The sequence below is a fragment of the Vespa crabro genome, chromosome 13 (genome assembly GCF_910589235.1).
Source record: "Vespa crabro chromosome 13, iyVesCrab1.2, whole genome shotgun sequence".
In the NCBI taxonomy this organism is placed as follows: Eukaryota; Metazoa; Arthropoda; class Insecta; order Hymenoptera; family Vespidae; genus Vespa; species Vespa crabro.
In genome coordinates, this window is record NC_060967.1 from 6,199,687 (window position 1) to 6,225,207 (window position 25,521).

The 25,521-nt window shown below is 39.3% G+C and overlaps 1 pseudogene; it reads right to left on the reverse strand.

The window, feature by feature from the left end:
• Positions 1-2,793: 2,793 nt before the first annotated feature.
• On the reverse strand, positions 2,794-3,360 carry LOC124428619 (annotated as a pseudogene).
• Between the last annotated feature and the right edge of the window lie 22,161 nt (positions 3,361-25,521).

The window sequence follows — 25,521 nt, forward strand, 5'->3', positions numbered from 1 at the left end:
CGAAAGAAATAAGCGAAGGAAGTACAACAAAAGAAACATAAGAAGGAATTTATTTGAAGAAATAGATGAATGAAATAAAGCGAAGGAATAGGACAAAGGAATAAAACGAAGAAAGTAATGGGAGAAAAATAAAAGAGATAGAGTTAAACAAAAGAAATAAAGCGAAGGAATAGGACAAAGATATAAAACGATCCGGAAATGATACTGCTGTACCACGTCAACATAATAGAAAAACGCACGTGGACGTTAATCTAACTCACATGCTTTGATTTACTAGGTATTAGGCAGATGTTTTACTCTAAATATCTTTGTATGGAAACGTTATATTTCTCTATTTTAAATCTATATTTTACATCTCTCACCGTATTTTCTCCGGACGAACTCCCTCAATGCTTTATATTACTCAATCTTGGTGTAATGCGCAATATGGAGGCCAATGTTCGCACCCACGATTCGCGCATCGATCACCAAGGCACTGTTATCCTTGACCGCTATAAGCTACGGCATCCTGAGGCCCTCCTCTATCGTAAAATGAGGTTCCTTCTTCACGATTCCACCCATCTTTTCGAGCACCCTTTTCACGCAGGATACGACCGCGTTGTGTTGATCCGTACGCGCTTTGTGGGTTCCATAGCATTTTTACAGGTCGTGATCCATCGTCTCTATCGTCCTGCATCCTGCCCGATATGTGTTGTCATAAATCGTGCCTCTTGCTGTTCTAGATTTAATTGGCAGTGCATTTATCCTGAATTTGTTTGCGTTGACGTAGTCCTGACCTGATAGTAACCGAGAGCTGTCCTGTATCCATCGATGTTGCTGGGGGACGTCTCTCGATTTTCTCAAACCGCCGCCATCTGTAGAGCCATGAAAAGCTTTCGCCCATCTCTCCTCCAGTTTTTCACGCGTGTCATTTATAAGGCGTCTATCACGTAGTCTTCTCTCAGAATGACCAGACTCCTGCTTAAGATGAAGGTTGTCATGACTACGAGTCCTTGCGGCTTTCAGGCGAAGTCATCTGTGCAGTGGCATTAGCCACCGCATAGAAGGAACTGACAGTCCTCCATCTTTAACGTTGGCATGGAGGTAAGAGGAGATTGTCTTGCGAGGTAGATCGAGCCATTTCCTAACTGATGCCCTTACAATGTTGTCGATCCTCTTTAAGCGTCTAAGGGAGATGTTACCCAATGTTAAAAGATGATGTAATACTGGTAGGACCATCACTCTTGGTGCGAAGAGCCTCTGTTGTGACTTTAATGACACTTTGGATAGTTTCTGGAGCGCACATTGAAGGAGCTCGTGCTCCTTTGATCAGCCTTCTGGCGAATCGAATATTCGAACGAATCCTGTGTTTTGATCGAATAGAGCATTTTGTTCGAAACGTGTATTTTGGGCGAATCATGCTTTTCGAAACAATCATGCACTTTGGCGAATCGTGCATTTTGGTCGGATCGAGCATTTTGTACGAATCGCCATTTTCGAACGATTCGTGCACGCCGATATATATGTTCCCTTATATATACCGATTTTGCGAGCAAGTGGTCGGCGACGCTGGACGACATACACGGGGTCTTATGGGAAAAAACTGCTAAACGAATCGACCAATATAAAAAATATTGTCTATTGAGCTTTTATACGCTTCTAGACGTTTCTTCACGTTATATCACGCTTCTATTAACAAAAGTCGTATAAAAAAAATGCAAATTTTAAATAATATTGCGAATTAAAAATATATTACGCATAAACCATTTGTTTTAGAAATCGATTTTTTAAATAAATCAAAAGGTGATTACGTATCTAATTAAGTAATTCTATGTTATAACATTGTCGTTTTTACCATCCTTAATTAACAAATGAATAAAAAAGTCAGATTTGTAAATATTTCGAAACAAATCGTTGGATGGTCTTTATTTAACGTTCCTTCGTCGATACGACACGCGTTTATTTTTAGGAATTTATTAATTTGCAAAAACAATTGTTATTAACAATTCATCGACGAAAACAATATTTTCGCTCTCTCGATCGATAAATCAAAATGATTCTAAGAATAATTCCTTTATTGGATTCGACAAAGAACTGATCTTAATTCGTAGGTAATACTGTCCGAAAATAACTGTTAACAACACTCTGATCTTCCTTAAGATCGTTGTAAACTCGTAAGAACTTTACGTAAATTAACCAAAATTTCCTAAGTCTTTTTCCTAAGACTTGTGATTTTAAGATTATTATTTTAATTAGAAACTATCTGAGACTTTTCTTTAACACTTTAGTTTTAGACCAGAAGCCTTAATATCCAATGATCACAATAAGAATTTATTCTGTATGCTTTCTGAAAACGACTTGTTCCGAACGCTCGCTGAAATTCGACTATGCCATTAATCGCTACTACTTATTCGATTATTGAAAAACAGCTTTACGCATGCGCGCCGCTTACTCGAGCCGCCTTTTCGTATAGGCGTTGGTCCAAAACAAAGTGTGCCGTGATTTTGCGTCATTTTTCTTATATATAAATTAAGGAATTAATATTTAATACATTGATATTTTTAGAAAAAAACAATAGGAAAATTAATAATTCATTTGCGTATAATAAATCTCAAAACAAGTATCAACACATAATCCGACGTCGCATTTTTTACATTCATATGGTGTATTCTTCCTTCTTTGCTGTCTTCTATAGACAATACATTTCCTTCTTGTCGATTTTCTCTCTGCATTCAAAATTTTTGAAGAGAAATGTCTCTCAGTCAAACGAAATGGTAGGATTTCTACGCTTCTTTTGTCACCGCCCGCTTGTTTTCAATTTTGATGGTATTTTTGCAGAATTTGTTTGATTAGTGACATATGAAAATCGTTATATTGCTGTTTTTTACCTGTCACACATTGATACAGGACATACGAGTTATATAATAAGATGTCTACTAAATGGAAAAAATACTTCTTATACCACTTTAGACATTTTCTGCATGAATTAATTGTACTTAGAACCATGTCAACGTGGTCTACAGAGTCCATTTTGATGTTGTAATCTGCAACACATTCTGGTTTTAACTTGGGCGATCCTGTAACATAATTTCTTTGATCAGATTCTATCACTTTCGGTTCGTGAGCACTTGATAACATCCATACATCATTTCTATCTCGTCACTTCAATGCCAATAAATTATCTGAACATCTGTAGTCAAATTGCCTTCTTGTCAATTTTCCCTTGCATATCTCATGGTGCATATCTCTTCTGTTCTTCCGTACTGTCCCAAACGCATTAGTTTTATGTTCATGAAGTACATTATATAAATGAGGGCCTGTGTACCAATTATCTGTTATCAATGTATGGCCCATTTCAAGGTATGAATGTAAAAGTGTCATAACATCTGTCGATTGCCCAATGGCTGTAGAATTACTTATAATATCTGTATTTTTTCCGGTATATACTATATAATTTAATACATAGTTTGTTGTGCAGTCTCACAAGATAAATTGTTTGATACCAAATTTACTTATTTTGGACGGAATAACTTTTTTAAAGTAACACCGAGCTTTGAATAACGTAAGGCTTTCGTCAATGCACAAATCTTTGTACGGATAAAATGACTGTGAGAAAGATTTCTTCAGAATATCAATTCTAGATCGTATTTTTATCAATGGATCATCACTTTGTACATTATTATCATTAAAATGCAACGTTTGCAATAATGTCATGTATCTGTCGCTCGCCATAGTTCTTCGAAAAATATTAGTTTTTAACATGTCTTCGGTCGATCAATACTCTTTTAGAGTCAATTTTTTCATCCGCGGCATTAACATCGTGATAGCCAAAATCCGTACATCTCACATATTGGTGTGTTTTTCCAAGTATTAATAACAGAATACGTTCTAAATGTTGTATTTTCAATAACAAATTTATAATAATTGTTCGTTTCTTCAGTAACTAACCCTTTAATGTGAAACTAACCCTTCTGAAAAGAAGAGTTGAAAAGGATCTAAAGGCGTAGCTTCTGGAGTTAAATTTCCTTTTACTCCAGAATTTTTATCGTTAAATGCATGTAGTGTGGGCTTGAAATCGTTTTTCGACCATGACAACGTTGGAAGAACTTCATTCAAGTCGGATCTTTCTAAATTCGAATTTGAATTTAAATCATCCTTATCGGAAGATGTGCTAAGTATTCTTGCCGTTTATTTTTCCTTCTACATATAACTATCCCATTATTTATGCTATTCTCTGTATCTTCCGAATCTGATGACAGTAGAACATATTCGTGTGGTACCTGTATTTTGTCGTCATAAATGTCATTTAAATCTGCCATTTCATCCAAGTTGTCATCGCTGTCGTTTCTTGTAATAATTTCTTTAAAATTTGCACACATTTTTAAAGTATGAAACAGTGGTAAATAACAATATGAAAATTACATACACTATAAGTTTAATACGACAATATGCCAATGCAACAGTTACAACTGTACGGGGTAAATGAGTTATCAGAAACTAACTGAAGTGGCGTCTATAACTAAATTTTGTCTTTCATCGTTGCTAAGTGACGAGGTATGTGGTTTCGAGTGAAACGATAAAAGTAATGGTATTTCACGGGCGATATTGCCATCTCCCACTTATGCTACACCTTTCATGTCTCCTTACAGAGCCAGACGAGAGTCAAAGTCAACAGCGTCTTGATTCCCCGCTAATTTTTCCAACAACGTTCCCTTGGCAGTGGTTTCGCTAGAAAGTAGATAGAGACAGTATATTGTGAAGATGAACACCCGTAGGGTGCCTGCACCTATGCTACCTCGCCCATTAGGTCATACGCTACAAAACCGCCTACTTACAGCAGCCACCACAACCAAGTAACCGGGCTCGGAAAAACCCAAAACTCCTGCCGGCGAGACAGGGTGAGCGGTTTAGCCACGACCAACATCCTCACTGCAACGAGTCACCACGCTGATGCTGGCCGTGCCCACGGGGAACCACGGGGAGGCCCGCTCACAGTGCCACGTTCCTTGACACTCGTTTCGTAGGATAGGATAGGGTTAGTAAGATAGCAGGTTTTAGGTAATGTTGGGTAATAGTGTAAAAAAAAAAGGGAGATGCATGCGAGCGTCTCCGACCCTATCCTGTTCGAAAGTGAGTTAACCTGAGAAAATTACAGGCACCCACTCTCATCACCAGAACTCCGAAAATCCCAGCTGAACAGGATTCATTAACTAATTATCCTTAATGAAGAGGGTTTCTTTACAAATTCCGCGAAAAGGGAAAAGGCCTCGGCCGTGGAGACAAGATGTCTCGCTGCTTCTGACCAACTCCTTTCATGGAGAATTTCTTCCAGAGCGACTCTCTGAGGTTCAAAAATCGGACATTCAATGATGTGATGCGAAACCGTGTCCTCTTTGCCAGACTCGCATGTTCCATCCCTGATGATGTTCAGCGACGTTAGTTTTGCCTTGAATGCCCCATAACCTGAAAGAAATTGCGTTGAAAAGTGGTTTGGAGAGACGAAACGGGCACCCATCCTTTTCTTGATGTCCGGGAAAAAAGCAAATGTCGTCCTTCCTTTGGAGGAATTCTCCCATATAGACTACCAATTCCTAAAGATTTCTTCATCAACCTGTTTTACTATCGCGCGCTTTAGCTTCGTGCCTTTCAGTTTCCGGGTCGCTGTCTCGATGCTCCCATGTTTCCTAATATCGTGTAATCTCCTCCGTTTAAATAACAGGAGATCAATCGGAGGCTCTCCTGCTGCGACGCAGAGAGATTCCGTGGCGTGTGATACGAGGATGTGTCTGAGATGAGGGCCGATCGTTGGGTCGCGCTCAGCTTTTTAAGATCCCTTTCCGTGCAGAGATCGGACCATCCTGCTGCCGCGTACGTAACCGTTGGTGTAAACACGCCGCGATAAATCTCCCGGAGGGCGCAGTGACGGAGTCTTCATTCTTTACCTGCTAATCTACCTAGCTTTGCGAACAATGGACCGATATTATCATTAAGGTAACGGCAGTGTGTTGTTACCCCCAGCCCTTTATCGAAGTGTACCCCGAGGTATCTAATAGATTTATTAAATTCAGTATTATTATCTTCTATCCATATAGTGATTATATACCCTACCAGCTAAGTCGGTTTTTTTCGCCGTCTTCCGTTTCCGATCCGGACGTTGTCCTCCTCTTCTACCGATGGTTTTCCTTCTCATCCAGTCGCTCTTAACCCTTTCGCTACGGTAATCCGTTCCGCGGGAGTAGCGCCACTGAACGGGGCACCATGCCGCGCAGTGTGCACATTGCGCATCGGTAGTAGTCTTCGATGTTCGCACTTACGTCTTTCAATGGCACTTTCGAATTTTCTTGTATGTATACTTTTTTAAGAGTTATGTAACATCTGTTTCGTCATATTATATAGATAAACGACTTTCAAATGTCGGCTTAATCAAATTTATTTAAATATGTATGTACGCATACAGTTCCACGAATACGATTTACAAAATATTATTTTATTTTTCATTTATTTTTTTATATATAAAAACTATTTTTACGTTTTAACAATATTTCGACATATATATACTTTATACTGTGGTTTAACAACAATTATTATTTTTTAAATTATTACATATTTGGCCCGAATACTTGAAATATAACATGATAAATTTATATTCTTTGTTGTATAAACACCTTGAGATAATTCTTTTATTCTTTGAAAAACATTATTTTACTATGTTTCGATAAATATCGAATTATTACACTTTATTGTACTATTATGTATTTAAGATATGAAGATTGAGTCATTAGGTCAGAAAAAACCAAAATGAGTATATTGTGGGTATTCAGAAATTTACATATTAACAAATTTTACTATTATTATAAATAAAAATTAAGTTAAGGTAATTAGATATCGAATTATACAATAATTCTTAGTAATATAACTCTGTATGGTAGATTCTAAAGCAAGGTTAAACGCAGAAACCAAAATTACAATCTTTACATTCATATCGAGTCTCGCGTCTTTTGTCGTTTGCGGTGCAAACAACGCAACTTCTATTTCGGTTTTGTCTTAGTGGTTTATACAGTGAAGGAAAGTGCCGTTCTATTAGCCGTAATGGATTGTTATTGCCTCTTTGATGATGATAAGTAGTGTTCATATGATATTTTTGCAATATTTGTCGGATTAATTCCAAGTGAAATTTGGTTATAGATATCGGTTTTCGCGTGTTATGTTTATATGGACAGTATGCATTCCATACGCACATGTCCAGCAAATGGAAAAAATATTTACGGTACGTGTCGAATTTATAGTACTAATCACCATACCTGCTTTGTTGACAGAACCCATACAATTATTATAATTTATGACGCATACGGGTTTTTGAATTTTCTGTCCTCCACGCCTAACAACCTTTGCAAACTCTGAAGTATGCATAGTGGATAGCATGTATGCTTCTTTCTTATCCATCCATTTGACGACTAATAAATTTTTAGTTGAACGGGATGATGCCTCTCCTTTTTTCAGTGTATTAGTAATCTTTGGCATTCCTCGTCGTCTGTTTGTTATGGTCCCACACGCATTTGTATAATTATTATATAATAAATAAAACAAGGATGGACTTGAATACCAATTATCTAGAAAAACTGTGTGTCCTTTTCCTAGATGGGGCGCCATTAGTGCTTTTATTATCGCTCCCGATTTGCCGATTTCCTTATTTTGACTGTTGATCATAGTCGATGACCCGGCATAGACAATAAGGTTCTATACAACGAAACCAGTTCGACAATTACGAAGAATAGAAGAGTTTGTCTACACTTCAGTATTCCCCTAAGGACAACTTCTTATTGCGTGTCATTAGAAATGACATAGCAAAAAAGCAGTATATTTCGGATAATGTTGCTTCACCATCATTCATATTATTGTTATTTTTCTTTAACCAATAGTCATTTGTTTCATTTACAATGTATTGCACGAATTCGTCTGAAGCAAAGAGTTCAAAGTAATCAATTATTTTTGCTGATCTGCTAATGTTTGCTATAATTCCTGTATTTTCGGGGGTAAATGGATGTATCTTAGGGATGAATGTATTTGACGTCCATGAATCACAATAGTCGTTATTGTCTCTCTCATTGTTTTCTACTTCTGAGTCTAAGGTATTACATATATACCGTCTTTTTTTGTTCAGAGTGAAATTATCTGCGTTTTCACTCTCGAAATCATTTTCGGAGTCGGTTAATCTATTCAAAAATAGAATTCTTTTTGAACTCTGTTCTGACATTCTAACAAGGGTGCAAATAAAAATTAAAAAGCAAATTTTACGCAAAACTACAATTAAAATTTTCAGATACAGGTTATTAATCTCAAAATTGATCTCAACTGTAAAAGCAGACAATAATCTTTTCAACCTATATCTTGTCCGACTTTATATTATAATCCTTGTTTTCTATTATAGTTTTGTGCCTTACAAATACTTCACCATCCAATAGAAAAAAATCGAAGACACTTATTTCATATGCAGAATATGCAGGATTTAGTTCAGTACGAGTCATTAGATTCAAAAGATACTCTACCGGATTCTAGTTTAGTAAATTCTGTTTTATCAACGGTCAGCATAGGTGATCTGGCGGACACCGATTATAGTTGGCACTCGTACACACAGCACTTTGCGCGACCGCCGACTATAGTCGGTTGTCGTAACGAAAGGGTTAAAGCAGGCTAGCCTCGCCTGAATACTGTGCAAATAATAGAACAGGACCACGGTTCTATTATGTTGGTTTTCGGAACCTAGGGGTAATAATCAATAGGGACAGATGTGGGCATTTGTATTGCAATGCCAGAGGTGAAATTCTTAGATCGTTGCAAGAAGGACGGAAGCGAAAGCATTTGCCCAACATGTTTTCATTAATCAAAAACGAAAGTTTTTGGCTCGAAGGCGATCAGATACCGCCCTAGTTCTAACCATAACGATGCCTGCTAGCGATCCGCCGAAATTCCTCCGATGACCCGGCGGGCTACTTGCAGAAAACCGAAGCTTTTGGGTTCCGGGGGAAGTATTGTTGCAAGTTGAAAGGAATTGACGGAAGAGCACTACCAAAAGTGAAGCCTGGCATAATTTGACTCAACACGGGAAACCTCATCAGGGTCGGACACCGGAAGAATTGACAGATTTATAGCTCTTTTCTGATTCGGTGGGTAGTGGTGCATGGCCGTTCTTACTTGGTGGAGCGATTTGTATGATTAATTCCGATAACGAACGAGACTCTAACCTGCTAAATAGGCGTACATTCTCTTGTCTCCCGACTTCGGTCGAGCGGTTTCTACTACCAACTTACAACAAATCTTCTTAGAAAGATAGGCGGATTTTAGCCGCACGAGATTGACCAATAACAGATCTGTGATGCCCTTAAATGTTCTGGGCCGCACGCGCGCTCCACTGAAGGAATCAACGTGTTTTCCCTTGCCGAAAGAACCGGGTAACCCGCTGAACCTCCTTCGTGCTAGAATTTAATTTCGCGCCAGTAAGCGCGAGTCATAAAGCTCGTGTTAATTACGTCTTCTGCCTGGTGCTCTGTAGTTTCTCGGCACTGTCGGTGTTGCCGTGAACCTGAGTAAATTTGATCATTTATAGGAAATAATAGCCGTAACAAGGTTTCCGTAGGTAAACCTGCGGATGGATCATTAACGTATAAGAAAGTTGCTCAAAGAAGCAACGATAGGGCTCATATATGTGATACAAACAAGAAGGCAACGATAACGGTGACTGCTTCATCGAGCCGGAACATGGTCGAGCAAAGCACATCCTTAGGATCGAGGTGTTCGTTAAACTGGTTTTATCACGGATATATGGCCGCGGACCGTGATCGTCCGACTCGTGCCTCCAACAGCGTCACGCAATGATAGTGCTCGTTGGCGCCCGATCGGTGACGCGAGTCGAATTACGCATTAAGGCTTTAGCGTTTGCAAAGATCAGGGAACCAATACGCAGCCTTGTAAGAGTGAATGATGGTAGGATTTCTTGAATGCCTTGTTCTACCGTGTCTTTTCCTTAATACCTTCACACTTTTATCTTCGCATTTAGTTGAAATTGGTATTACTGCTTTTTTTACGCTTTTCTTTTCACGATATGCAAAAAGGAGCACATTATTATCTTTGAAATATTTCGCTTCATTTACATTAACTGTTTTTAAGTGATCGGGAAGACATTTTTTATTTCGTCTGACATTTCCGGTTAAATAAGTATTGTTGGAATGTAAATATCTTGCTGATTCAATACTACTAAAAAAGTTGTCAACGAAAACGTGATCTTTTATTTAAACAATTACTTTCATTTAATAAACTTACCACGACATTATATCCTAGCCCACACGTATTTTTGTCACTATTACTTTTCGATTTTGCGCCTTTGTAACAATAAAAGATTAAACAATATTTCGAAAGTGGATCGCATAGCATCCAAAATTGTATGCCCCAAGCGATGATGTTTATTGTTTGGCATGTATTGAGTTATATTCGAATGACATAATGTCTCAACTAAGGATTCGTCGCTTGATAATTCTTTATGAGGTGTATAATATAATTTAAAAACTCTGTTAACGTGTTAAGCAAGGGGTTCATATCTTACACAGAGATCGTAATAAGAATGACTAGGTGAAAAACACAAAGAACTATCAACCAAATGAAAATAATTACAAATTTCTTGGAACCTATTTCTTAAAAACATTTTCTTGAACCATGGTATCCGCCATGAATTTTTGCTGCATTATAAAGGTATATTGGGTCTTTTTGTAATACCCATTTCTAGAATTATTGCTATGAATGCTTTCACCTCCAATTCAGTAACTGGAGTCCATTTCTGTAGTTTAGATAAATTTGATGCTTCAAGAAAACACCTCGAATATTCCGCTTAATGATGAGTTTCGGTAATCATTAGTGAGAATAGTTTTAAATCAAGAAAAAGGTCAAAGTATTTAATCGGTTTGTTTTCATCAGGAAAATTGCATTTTGCTTCAGAATTGTCGATATTTTCTTCGACTATTCTTAGTCCTCTGCACATGAATCATCGTGTATCGAAAAATCGCTATCACTCTCCGAGCTACTGAAAATACGTTTCTTGCTCTTCCTAACAGGAATGATATCAGAGTCATCGGTGTCACTCGGACAACTTGGATTTTCGTTTACGCTTGTAATTTTAGTTTTTTGGCTCATTATACTTCCTTAGGGATAAAATAAATTAATTATAAAAGTTAGTCAATAAACCTCAGGCAAAACTACACTTATCTTCTGCTTTATTTCGTCTAATAGTTTCTAGAAAGACACGTTTATTAGCATTGATGATCGCACTTTTATAACACTACGTCCAATCCTTTTGCCTGTTGCAAAAAGAATGTTGGTATAAAAGAAACAAACACGAGAAGCGCGGCCCCGTTGTTAACTGCATTGAACATGACAAGTGCTATCGTGCTCTTCGGTTTTTTTCGATATGTAATCAAAGAAGCGCGATCGCGCTCCTTGGCGTTTATCGATCATGTTTTGTCAAAACCCTTTGGAACGCAAACGGTTAAACGAATGGTGGAAAATACGGAAAGGCACCCGAATAATTCCTCACTGTCAACCACCTGTCAGCGCTACTGAAGAGGTCGTTTCAACGGAAGACGGTTCGTACTAGTGTCCGTCTGTTCCGTGCCACGAACAGCAAGTAACGGCCAAAAAGAGCACAAATCTCATGAAAGCCGGAGGTACTCAGGTAAGTCTAGAACTTATATTTTTGTTTAGGCCCGTACTGAGTGGGGCGTAACAGAAAACTTGTGACAGCGGTGAGATACTGCGATTAATACGATATCTCAACCAATAGAACGACTTATTCCGACAAACTCTACTCGATCATTGAGAGAATGGAATCGCTTAGTAATAGAACTAGGCGACCCACTGAGTAGGAAATCGAGGAAGCTCATAGAAAATTACTCCACAAAGAGTCTCAATTGGCCGCACGCGGGAAAACCATACGCGACCGCGAAGAAGTGCTAAGGCGTGAGACCGAATGATCGTCTATCGCGAAATTAGAAATGGATATTATCGCATTCATGATGCATGAAACACTCGCCATAAGGAGCGAGCCGCTCTACATCCGACAACCATTCAATTAACGTGGCACTAGGAATGATACCGCGATTGGACGGAGAAATATGCCTCTCACCTCGTTCATAAAAGCGTGTAAAAGAACGCGACAAATGATACCGGAATACCCTGAAGACCTTTTTACAAAAACCGTATTACGAAAGATGCGCGACTCCGTGTATCGCGCGATTGAGAAACGCGATCTTACAAGTATGAATTGACTATGTAACCGAATTAAGCAGACATTAGAAACGCTCCATTTGCAGGAATTTTACAGATTGAAACTCCATAATATATTAATGCGTGAAAACGAATCAATGATAGAGAATATCGGTAGAGTAATAGATCTCCATGAGGCGCTCATGGTCGAAGAAGGATACTGAGGTCGAAGAAGCATCCGATACGAAAAAACGCTTGCTCTCCACAGCTTTTACACCGCACTCCCAATGAAGTAGTCCCATATTTATCGGCTAGCCAATGCAGAGACCTTGCCGATGCTTGCGATAAGGCAATAGAATTACATTCCACAATGCAATACGAATGGAACAGGAGAATAGCCGCAAAGTAATATTATCATGAATCGCGAAAATCGAGAGGAGCTAGCACGCGAATAATACAGACTGGCGCCTCACCCAAAGTCTGTACATATTGCAAAAAGGTAGGACATACTCGCATTAAATGCTATAAAAATGTATGTGATAAGCAAAAGCGATATTTAGGACTAGCCGGATATTATAGAAGATTTATACCTAACTTTTCCGCTATTAGCAAATCACTCAGAAATCTTCTAAGGAAAGACGTACCATTCAAATGGGAGAACAGCCAAGAAATTTCATTTAAATTGTTAGTAAATTTATTGTATCAGGAATCGCTATTACAATATCCAGATTTCTCCAAATCTTTCGTCGTTACAACCAACGCATCCAACTACGCTATGGATAGAATATTAAGCCAAGGCGCATTAGGTAAGGATTTGTCTATAGCGTGTACTTCTGGATTGCTTAACCAAGCGTAGCAGAATTACTCGACCATAGAAAAGAAACTATTAGCTATTAAATACTCTGTAAACTACTTCAGACTTTATCTTTACGGTTCTAGTTTCTCCTTAGAAACGGACCACAGGCCACTATTATGGTTGAATTCAGTAAAAGATCCTACATGAGATTAATACTAATCTGGCGATTAAAGCTAGCCAAGTACGAGTATAACAACGTATATATGACCGGAAAGAGGAACTTATTTCGAAACTCCGCGGACCTCCATAAACAAATACTCCCCATAGTAGTGACAAGCACGAGCGAGGAAGAACTGTATACGTTCAAAAGTAAACACGCGCACACTCAAGAGATTAATAAATCACAAGGTAAAAAAGGAAACAACATAACAGATGAAACTGTTATTACTGTGGGACAGAGTCCCACTCGACGAATACGACGAGACAGGCGATACGAGTGACGAAACCTCAACCAACGAAACGCACGCTCACATCAACGGCAGTAGAGTAGAGATAAGATACAGAATAATAATGCATAATGCATAAATATCACCTTCTTCACTACGACAAACGGAAAACCGGTAGATATAGCGCGCGAAAGAACTTGCAGATAATTATAAGCTACCCGCCATTACTGATGCAACTCTCGAAAGAGTAAAAGTTATAAAAAATATAAATATTTAAACGCGTTACCCGTCAAGGAGAGTTTAGATCTCTATCCAACTAGAAACTTTGGACGGCCATGGAGTTACAAATAAAGACAATTGAAATCTCTAAAGGACCAGTGGGAGACACCCTGGGCCGACGTAAGGCGCAAAATTCGTTCGGTCTTTTTAGACAGCGAAGCGAAAATTATTGTATTAAAACATGAAATAATAATGCTTAAAGAAATCGAACGAATCAGAAATGTAAACTACAATGTAAACGATACCAATAGGTGGACATAAAGGTGTGTGGAAAAAGTTTTCGAGAATCAGATAGAAGTACTATGTGTCAAATCTGAAAAAAGACATACAGAATTACATACAAAAATGCAGAAGCTGTTAGACGAAGAAACTTGTTAGACTAAAAACTCACCAAACAATGACTATCACCGACACGCCCGGGAAGGCGTTCGATAAAATATCTATGGATATTGTAGATCCACTACCGAACACAAAATCCGAAAATAGCAATATTTTAATGATACAAGATTTCCATACCAAATATTCTATCGCAATTCCTCTTCAACAAGCATCTTCAGAAGAAATCGCAGACGCATTTACGAAAAACGTTTTATGCCGATTTGGCACTCCAAAAGGCATCTTGACCGATCAAGGTACTTATGCTCTAATGAAACAATCGGGATATATGGCAGTCATCGCATCAGAGGTGATACACGTCATAATATGTGTTCCAGTAGAAGTAAAAGTAAGACAGATCAAGGAATGTAACAAAAACTACCGATCACATATCGAAATGATTTTTATTACCTGGTAATAAACGCATCATCATGATTGAAAATTGAAATGAACTATTTCCCAATATGAACAATTTACATGGAACATGGTAGAGGGTAACTCCCAAATTAGTCTAATCAATATCTCCTCCAGCAATTCAACTATTAACAAAGCCAAGATGGAGGTACATCGACTCCGAACACCTAGGAACAAGTAGTATTTATTCGAATGAAGACCTAAATAAACTAAGGTCGCATGTAAAAGATCCTGCAGAGAAATGCTATCATCGACACACTTGCTAGAAGAATTAGTGGAATGCATATACCTTCGGACAAAATCTCTTTTGTACAACATAATGGATGAAGAGTCATTAAATAAGATCGCACCAAGTACGGCATAATGACTCTATGGTGCCTTTATAACATATGGATTGGCAAGAGCCGCACAGTCCTAGCAATCTTCATGACCATTCGATTGATCAAATTCATCGTTGATACGCTCATCCATGTGTAGGCATTACATGAAATATAAGGATGAAGCTGACACCTCTTAGGAGCACTATGGAGTTCGGTTACACATCTCCTCCTCTATCTCGGAAATAGAGTAAAGCGGGAGGAAACACCCACAGGCACGGCACTACCGCCCTCGACGAAGAAAAACGAAGCAGCTGACGCACCCGACCAACCAAGCACATCCTGTGAGATGAACGTATATCTAAGCAAAGACAAATCTAAAATGCAACTATATCTAGGCACATTTTCAAATATGGGAGAAGTGTTACATCCTGCGCTCCTCTCAGACTATATACCCATCATAAGATTACTACCAGATCATTAAATATAGGAAGTAAATGGGGACACCTTACATATTACGTATTATATATTTCTCAAAACTCTTTTAATACTCCAAAGAATCATATAAGTTAAGAATCTTATTTGCATAAGTAACTAATACCATTATATTACACATCCGAGCCCGATGTAAAGGGAGTCATTAGTATTACAAACTAACTATATTATAAAATACACGATAGTAAATAACAAACGCATTATATACATAAGTATACAATCATCAAATTCTGGATAAGGCAGAAAGGGAAGAAGGAACCTATGAAACCTATGAAACCTATGATATATTACGTGATTATATGGCTTGGTTACTCAGTTATACTACTTGTTAATACTTCAGAAACTATACATGAGTTACCTTTTTTAAAACATATTCGTTCTCTAATACTTTTAACGATTGTACACTGATACTTGACGACTATTGTGGAAATATTAATAAATTAGTATTGTTAAGTTTAAATCGACATGTGTTTATAAAACCCCGGCTGCGCTTTCCAGACAACCTCGCGGAATTCTAAACTAAAATTCATTAATTACACTCGCGAGTCTCAAAAATCTTCCTACTACGCAATCGACAAGTTCGGAGCAAATAAGGCTACCTTTCTATAGAACGTGAATCCTTCACCTTGGTTATTTTTTGCTACAGGCGCGTACGAATCGCACAAATAAAAGTAATAACATCCATCATCCAATAACTACAGTTGCGTATCAATCGCACGAGTTGTTGTAATTACATCCATTATAGAATAACTAGAGGTGCAAACGAATCACACGAGTTATTGTTCTGCATTCCCGAATCCTAGCTTCCTCTTTATGCCGAGAACTCTACGTGGTGGTAGGAAGTATCATTCATTCAATATCAAAAGCTCAGAGTAAAAAGGACGCATTAACTCTTTCGCTACGAGCGGTGACTATAGTCACCCAACGCCTGACGCTTGGTACATTAGGATGTCGTGCGTTTGCACGAACAGTCTACATATATGTTGTATCCATGGCAACCCATTGCCATTATTTGGCATTTGTTTTACATTCTTAGATTTGTAACTGGCAATATGAATATCAGTATAAAAGTAACGTTTCGACAGTACACTTGCCTGAGTTTTATTCACTCGTTTGAGACATATTCACGGTATGTGCTTTTATTTTTTTTCCGCACCATTGCATTTTATTTTATTTTTTTATGTATTTTTCATACCTTAGAGATAATGAATACAAATTTGCTAAAAAAGAGGAAGGACGAAAATGAGAACTATGCCACGCATGATCAATTATCGGACTCAGACAGTGAAATTGAGATAAGTAATAATTGTGCCAGAAAAAAGGCTATGAAAATTCGGAGTAAAAATGTATTTAGTACCTCCGAATCAGAAGAAGATGATGTAGTCTGTAGTTTGGATGATAAAGAAATTCAAACTAACTCAAGATGAAAACTTACAGACATCTCAAAAGAGAGAAACACAGACAGAACAAAATATAAATACATTGGATACAAAGAAAGAAATAAAAGAAGTTAGAATAAATTTTAACGAACATGTGAATGAGGACGAATTCAGATCAAGTCTGAATCATTTGGATAACACAAAAAAAAAACAAAAATAAAAAAACTTATAGAAAAATATAATTTTATATTTGCAAAAAACAAATATGATGTCGGACTACGAAGCGCGAATAGACTTACTGGTTGATAAATACTGCAGTAAGAGACCATATAGATGCACTATAGAAGATAAAAAAGAGATAGCAAATTAGGTAGCAAAACTACTAGAAAATAAATTAATCGAAGAATCTTATTGTCCGTTTGCAGCACCGGTAACTCTGGCATTCGAAAAAGATGAAAACAAACGATCACGATTGTGTATAGATTTCCGCGAATTAAAGAAAATAGTTACACCACAAGCTCAACCATTTCCATTAATAGAAGATTTAATATTAAAAGCAAGAAAATGTAAATACTTGACCACATTAGATATAAATTCCGCTTTCTGGTCAATTCCACTACGTATTGAAGATAGACAAAAAACTGGATTCGTTACACTGGATTCGTTACACTTCCAATGGACATGTCTACCGTTCGGACTAAAAACATTACTAGCCATTTTCCAGAGAATACTATCTAATATTCTAAGAAAGCACAAATTAAAAGATTTTTCAGAGAATTACATAGGATATTAATTGGATCCGTAACTTCGGAATAAGGATTGGCTCTGAGGAGCGGGACGAGTCGCGCTTAGTAGGGAAACGGGTCTGGCTGACGTGCCGGGCCTGGACGAGGTGAACAGTTCCGGTTACGGTACTGGGATCCGAGCTCGGTCCCGTGCCTTGGCCTCCCGCGGATCTTCCTTGCTGCGAGGCTTCCCATCGTGGTCGTCCTCTTCGGCCGCCATTCAACGTTCAGCTCAGAACTGGTACGGACTAGGGGAATCCGACTGTCCAATTAAAACAAAGAATTGCGATGGCCCTCACGGGTGTTGACGCAATGTCATTTCTGTGCAGTGCTCTGAATATCAAGGTGAAGAAATACACGCAAGCGCGGGTAAATGGCGGGAGTAACTATGACTTTCTTTTCGATTTTCCTTTTAAGGAATCGGACTAGTTGAACGGGCTTCAAAATGGAAAATTCAGTTTCCGCTAAAGCAAATCCAACTGAAGGAAATCCTGCTGTAGGGAAGGGTAAGAAGCAAGTTTATGGTGCAGCCAGCGGGAAAGAGTTGAACTTCCGTCACAAGAAGAACGCTCAATTCCAAGCTGAACTAACTGCGTCATTACTGAAGCGTCTGAAGGTCCCTATCAATGCATCTGCCATCAAACTACAGTCATCTATTGTGCCAGCACGAATTCCAATCTCATTTCGAGGTTTACCTCGATACGTCCACGATTTGTGGTCGCGAATGAAATCGATTAGGACAAGACCCTTTGCGACTTTGGCAACCGACGAGAACTTCAAGATTTTCTGGAAATGTTCAATGTACATTTGCGAGACGAAATTAGCTTTCGCGCAGATGAAGTGCCAACAGATGCTGACGTTCCCTTTACCATCTTTAGAGTGTTACACTGAAATACAGTTGCGCACTTTGTGCTCAATTTCAAGACGACTCCTATATCCACTTGTAATCTACGCAGAAACAATCGAAAACTTCATGGCCAATGGACAACCAATCGTACCAGTGTTAATTGGGACTAAATTAGCTGCAGCCTCAGGAGCAGTGTCGTATTCGCCAGTTGACCTACACGTGACGTTGAATCAATGCCGAAAGCCCACCTCGGTCGACAACGTTGTAGCCATTAGGCGGGAGTAACTATGACTCTCTTAAAGGTCATACTTAGCAAGCAGTCTCTTCTTAATGGGTCCCGCCATTAAACACCCTCCGAAGCAAGCTCTTCTGAGGATGGGTGGACCAAGAGCTGCCTCTGCGAAACCACGATCCTGGGGGGTTGCCAGCCCTTCTCGACCGATTTTTAAGTCGGCCCAAATAGAAGAAAATTAGCCTCGCATGGTATATCAAATGCTGAAGAACCCACAAGTTCATCCGGCCTGACTTATGGTCCACCAACTTATAGGTGTGAATTGGAAGGAATGAATATTGGACAACAGATCCATTATTAGAAACGCCAATATTTCCAAAGACAATGAGTCGTGATAGATTTAAAGAGATATGGAGATGGTGGCACTTTGTGAACAACGATGAAATGGATGAATTGAGCGACCGTCTATTTAAAATTCGACCAGTTTATGACGGTTTGGTTAAAAAATTCAATACTGTATATACACCAAGAAGAAAGATTTCACTGGACAAAAGCATCATACCATGGCGTGGAAGATAGGGATTTAAAGTTTACAATGCCTCGAAAATTATTAAATATGGAATCTTGGTGAGAGTTGTGGCTGAATCGAAAAGTGGCTGCATTTGTAATATGAAAATGTATTGTGGAGAAGGAAGGAAACTGGCGGAAACAATATTAGCTATTCTTACTCCTTATAAAGACAGATATTATCATGTGTTTATGGATAATTATTATAACAGTGTAGATATAAACGAAATTCTTTTAAAACATAAAATACGAAGTTGTGGAACAATACGTGTAAACCGAGGACTTCCACATGAATTAAAAAATAATAAGTTGCAACGCGAACAGTCAGTTATTACAAATTTGACAGTCAAAGAGAGAAGTGAGGATGATTTCGAATATTCATTCGAGTGAACTATTAGAAAGCTCCAATACAGATTGGCACACAAATACAAAAATAATGAAACCTAAATGCGTAATGGAATACAACAACTATATGAAAGGTATTGACAGGGCAGACCAGTACCTTTCGTATTACTCAATATTGCGAAAAACAAGAAAGTGGATAAAGCGGGCTGTAATGTATTTGTTAAATTGCGCATTTTTCAATTCCTATTTAGTATATAACATGCATAATAATAGTAGCTTGCCATATAAAAAATATTTGTTAGAATTATCACGCTGTCTTATAGCTAACAAAAAAAGCGAAGATCTGGAATTTATGGACAATGAAGAGCCACAACCTGGTACATCGAACTCGGCACCACGGACTCCACGATATAAAATTGATCCGTCTTTGATGGACGTATTTCGCTAGATATCAAAAAGCACAGATTAATTCGGATAGAAAATAAAGGCCAAAAGCTATATGCCCAACGAAACTGCGTAGTTTGTGCGGCACATAAAAAAAGAAAGTTGACTTGCTTCAAATGCGAGTTTTGCAATGTACCTCTTCACCGTGGCGAGTGTTATCAACATTATCACACTCATAAAAAATACTAGATTCCTCTCATAAATATGTACTTTAAAACATTTTTTATAATTAGTGTTTAGTTCCTTTTTAATATTTCTTGTAGTTTTAAGAGTTTAAATAAACTTTTTTAAGTCTAAATTTTTTTATGATTACACAAAATATCGCCCGCTCTAGGACGAAAAACGAGGCGGGGCGGTCGCCGCGTTACCTAGCATACTTTCGTCAAGATCCCCCGTCTTTAATGTGTTAAGTAGCGCTTCTACCATCAAACGCCCCGAGAAGAATGGCTCCTACTGGACAGCCATTATGTCAAAATCAAGTAACTTGTTTCCGTGGGGTCAGCCCGTCACAGCAAAAGAAAATCAAGCTCTACTAAAACCAATCGAGTCGGCTGAGATCTATCGAGCGTTGCCAGACAAAAATACTACGCCGAGCCCTGACCTAACGACTAAACAGCTGAGAAAGATCCTCGTGAGGGAATATGCAATCTGTTATTACTTGGGAGCAAGATGTCGAAATAATTCTTGGAATCAAAAACCACCTTGATTCCGAAAATAGAGGATGCTTCCAACCCGGAGGACTTTCGACCAATCACGGTATCATCGGTGTTGACAAGGACATACCACAAGGTCCTTGCCAACAGACTGGTCAAAGAGATTAATCTGGATAGGAGGCAGAGGGCTTTCCTACCTTGGGATGGAACGGCACGGTGTATTTTTGACATTGACATAGTTCTCCGCTACCACCGTCAAAATTTTAAACCAATATTTATAGCGTCGATAGACGTCGCAAAGGCGATTGACTCCATATCGCATCAAACAATTAGGGACAACTTAACATCATATGGTGTACCAGAACATCGAACCAAATATATATTTTACGAATACGAACGGAGGACTACAAGGCTTGCGTGTGATGGCTGCGTCTCTGGGGAAATAAGACCAAAATGTGGGGTGAAACAAGGGGACCCGCTCTCACCTATCTTTAACATGGTAATGGACAGGCTCCTACGTAAAATACCCAGTGAAGTCGGGGCGGACGTAGACGGGGTCAGGTATAACGCACCGGCGCTCGCGGACGACCTCGTTCTCGTGCCTTCAACAGCTCAGGGACTCCAATGCACTTTGGATATAGTAAGCGATTACCTGGCCAAGAGTAGCTTGATTATAAATACAGGTAAGTCGTTCACTGTGGCAATTCGGAGTGTGTCACACATGAAAAAGTCGGTGGTGGACAGGAAAGCCACGTTTACTTGTGCTGGATGCCAGTTACCAGCCTTACAGAGGACAAACGAGTGGAAATACATGGGCGTACTCTTCACGTCAGAAGGAAGATAAAAGGAGCAGGAAATTGAGCTCCTTTAATTACTCCGGAAAATGGATATAGCGCCGTTAAAGCCACAACAGAGGCTATTCACGCTGAGAATAATGGTGTTACCAGGTTCATATCACCTTTTAACACTGCGCAACAATTCTCTCAGCTGCTTGAAGAAAATTGATAACATGGTAAGGGCATCTGTGAGGAAGTGGTTCGAGCTACCTCACGACACGGTCTCCTCATCTTTCCATGCCAACGTAAAAAGTGGAGGACCATCAGTTCCTTCTATGAGGTGGCTAATGCCACTGCACAGATAGCTTCGTTTGAAAACAGGGAGGACTGGAAGTCATGATAACGCTTATCTTAAGCAGACGACAGGAAAGAAGGCTACGTGACGGACACCTTATAATTGACACTCGTGAAAAGCTGAAGGAAAGATGGGCGAGACTTCTGCATGGCTCAACGGATGGCGGCGGTTTGAGAAAATCGAGAGATGTCCCCCAGCAACATCGATGGATATAGGACAGCTCTCGGTTACTATCAGGCCAGGACTACGTCAACGCCAACAAGTTAAGGATAAATGCACTGCCAATTAAATCTAGAACAACAAGAGGCAGGATCTATGACCGCACATGTCGGGCAGGATGTAGGACGATAGAAACGATAGATCACACGTCCTGCAAAAATGCTATCGATCCCATAAAGCGCGTATGGATCGATACAACGCATCCTATGTAAAAAGAACACTCGAGAATAAGTATGGGATTGTGGAAGAGAAACCTCACATTACGATAGAGAGAAGCCTCACGAAGCCGGACCTAGTAGCGGTTAAGGATAAAAGTGCCTTGATCGATGCGAAAATCGTGGATGCGAACATCGGCCTCGATATTGCGCATAACACCAAGATTAAGAAATATAAAGCGTTGACGGAGCTCGTCCGGAGACGGTATGGCGAGAGGGATGTTGAATTTACCACTGTAACGGTATCATACAGAGGTGTCTGGTGCAAAAAATCTGCCCAATACCTTGTTAACCACAACATAATCACCACTAGCGAACTCAAGATTATCTCAACCAGGGTCCTGGTTGGGGGTCTATTAGGGTTCTGGAGGTTCTGGAGGGCCAGTCGAACAGCAACAACGGCCGATCAAAGAAGAGGACAGGAGCGCACCGGAATTGGATAAGGACCATGTAACATCGTGCTGCCCACGAATTAGGCACAATGTAGTAAGGGAGTGGGTTTTTTAGTGAGTATTTCACATGGTGAAGAGTCCCACACGAGCAATAACAACGTGGCTGTGATGCGTAAAAGCATTTTTCCCCTCCTAATTAAAAAAAATAAAAAAAAAATACCTAGTTTTTACATTTCTCGGATAATAGTAAAATACTTGCCAATGCCGACCGACTGTTCAAAGTACAAGGTATAATTGATTATTTTACAAAAAAGTTTCAAGAAAACTTCAATCTTGGTCAAAATATTACAATAGATGAAGGAATGATAACGTGGCGTGGGCGATTGAGTGTTTAAGTTTATAACCCCTCAAAAATTACAAAGTACGGTATATTTGTCCAGATGCTGTGTGATTCCATTACGGGATATATTTTGCGTTACAAAATATTCTCTGGCATTAAAAAACCTTTAAAGGATACAGTGATAAAACTACTAAATAATGTTACTGGAAAATGGCATCACTTGCATAAGGACAACTACTATAACAGTGTGGAATTAGCGTAGGATTTGCTTACGAAAAAAATTCGCATTTGTCGAACGCTGCTTAAGAATAGAGGATTACCGACAAAGTTGAAAAACTGCAAACTAAATGTATTTGAAACCAAACATCAACGAAAAGGAGCAGTACTGGTGCAAGTTTGGAAAGCAGCGAAGATGAAAATAATAAGAACAATTTCTATCATACACAATGGCGATTTAGTTGACACAGCAAATAAATGTAGAAAAACCAATAGTACGATTCAAAAACCCACATCTATTTTGGATTATAATAAATATATGAAGGGTGTAGATCGAGCTGGTCAATTTTTGAGCGTTTATCCTATATACTGGAAAACCATAAAAAATGTGGCATTATACCTTTTCAATTGCGCTTTATACAACGCGTTCGTACTGCAACAACATTATAGATTCTAAGAAACTCCACTTTCATGATTTTTTATTGAAAATATGCGAATCTTGAATGAAAGATTCACCTGTTGCTGAAGAGAACTTGAAGGTCCCGAGTACATGACATGCTTCCAGTCGTAAATCGATCAACAGACTTTCCGGCCTCGTAAAGGAACGCCAGCTGATACGTATTTCAGAAACCACCAACCAAAAACGCAGAAAGTGTCGTGTGTGTTATAATAACAAAAAAAATTAAGAGAACTAATTTAATCTGTAAATCTTGGGGAGTTGCGCTTCACCTCGGTGATTGCTTTGCTTCGTTTCATTTAAAAAATAAGTACTAAGTTTTCAACAAAATATAAATAAACAGATAAACATGTAATACAAAAAAATCTTGTACTTATTTACATATGTATGCCCTCACAATTTCGAGAAAATCAAGAGACAGGATTGAGACATTGGAACTGACGATAAGATTAGTAAACAAGAACATCGAAAAACCGCCGGCGATAAGCGATATTACGTAAGTCAGTTCCATCGGCGCGACACGAAAAAATCTAGATGTGCGGACGGCATAGCGTTAAAGTTCTTCTACTAGAGTACTTTAATTATATTCTTTTTTCTAGATTAGGGAAACAGCACAAGAGCTGCCGCGAAGTCCTTCCAGTTCGAACATATAGGTCGAACAGAATCCAAGGTGCGAATCAACAATCACGCGACCGCGGACTCGTGCAATCGCCTTGTATGTATGCCATCAGTTCCTAGAAATAGCCACAACACCCGCGATAACAGGACACACGGAACGCACGAAAGGATCATCGAGCAAGACACCGAGCAAGATTGCGCAGAAACTCCTTGGGAACCACCGGAAACAGCCTTCGAAATAGGTGACGCTCCATCGACAATTCTGGAAGAAGCCACTACACGCGTAATCCCAGAAACCACCGACGTGATAGACGTGGATCTAAAACTCGAGGCACCGCGGGTCACTTTCGTTGAACCCTGCGCATCTACCTGCGGTAACGAAACGATTTCGGCTATTGCACCCTTTTCGTAAATTCTGCGTTTCCAAAAATTCGTTTACTGCAGTTAAACATGCGACGTTCTAGAACAATACGGGTGAAGTTCTTGAACTAATTAGCCAGAAGCACTTGGACATGCTGCTTCTGCAAGAACCGTACGTTCAAAAGCAAGTGACAGGATACGAAATAATAGGATTAGGAAACGGAACGAGAATTACTGATATCAGCGATGAAAGACCCTGCGGTCGCGGCGACCAACCCGAACATCGTGTTGTTGTTTATCTCGCAGCATAGCACACAGTCCTCTCGCAATAATTTCAGTACAGCGACGAAATAGAGGAGCACCTTAGGCACTTGAAATCGGTACTTTGTGCCCTAAGGAGTAAAAGAGTAATAGTATCACTGGACGCCAACACGCGATCTCTTCTCTGGGGCCCTCAAGGCACAGACGAAAGAGGCTCGAAGCTAGAAGCCTTCATCCGGGCATCCGGGTTGAAATTTTTAAATAACGTAAAGCAACGGTGAACGACGAGAGGCTCCTCATACATCGACGTAACCCTCTCATCGCAATCCATGAGCCGACCTATTGGCCAATGGAAGGTCAGAACAGGCTGGACGTCCAGTGACCATAATTCCATATTTCGCGATACATCCCACGAAGGCTGAGTCGGGTCGGTGGGGGGGGGGGGTGCTCGGGGCGCGGGGGACAGAAGGTTCAATACTAGGAGAGCCGACTTGGACCTGTTCACTGAGCGCATATTCTCCCTCACGGCGGCAAGGCTAGAGGGAAGCAGTTTAGGATCGGCTTCAGATGTAGAGGCACGAGACATCATGCTCACAAGTGTCCTATAAATCGCATTCTCCGAATCTATGCCCCGTAAAAAGGCTCACCGGAAGTCCAACCCATGATGGACATCAGCATGAACAAACCAAAAGAAAAAGGTAGTACGGTTA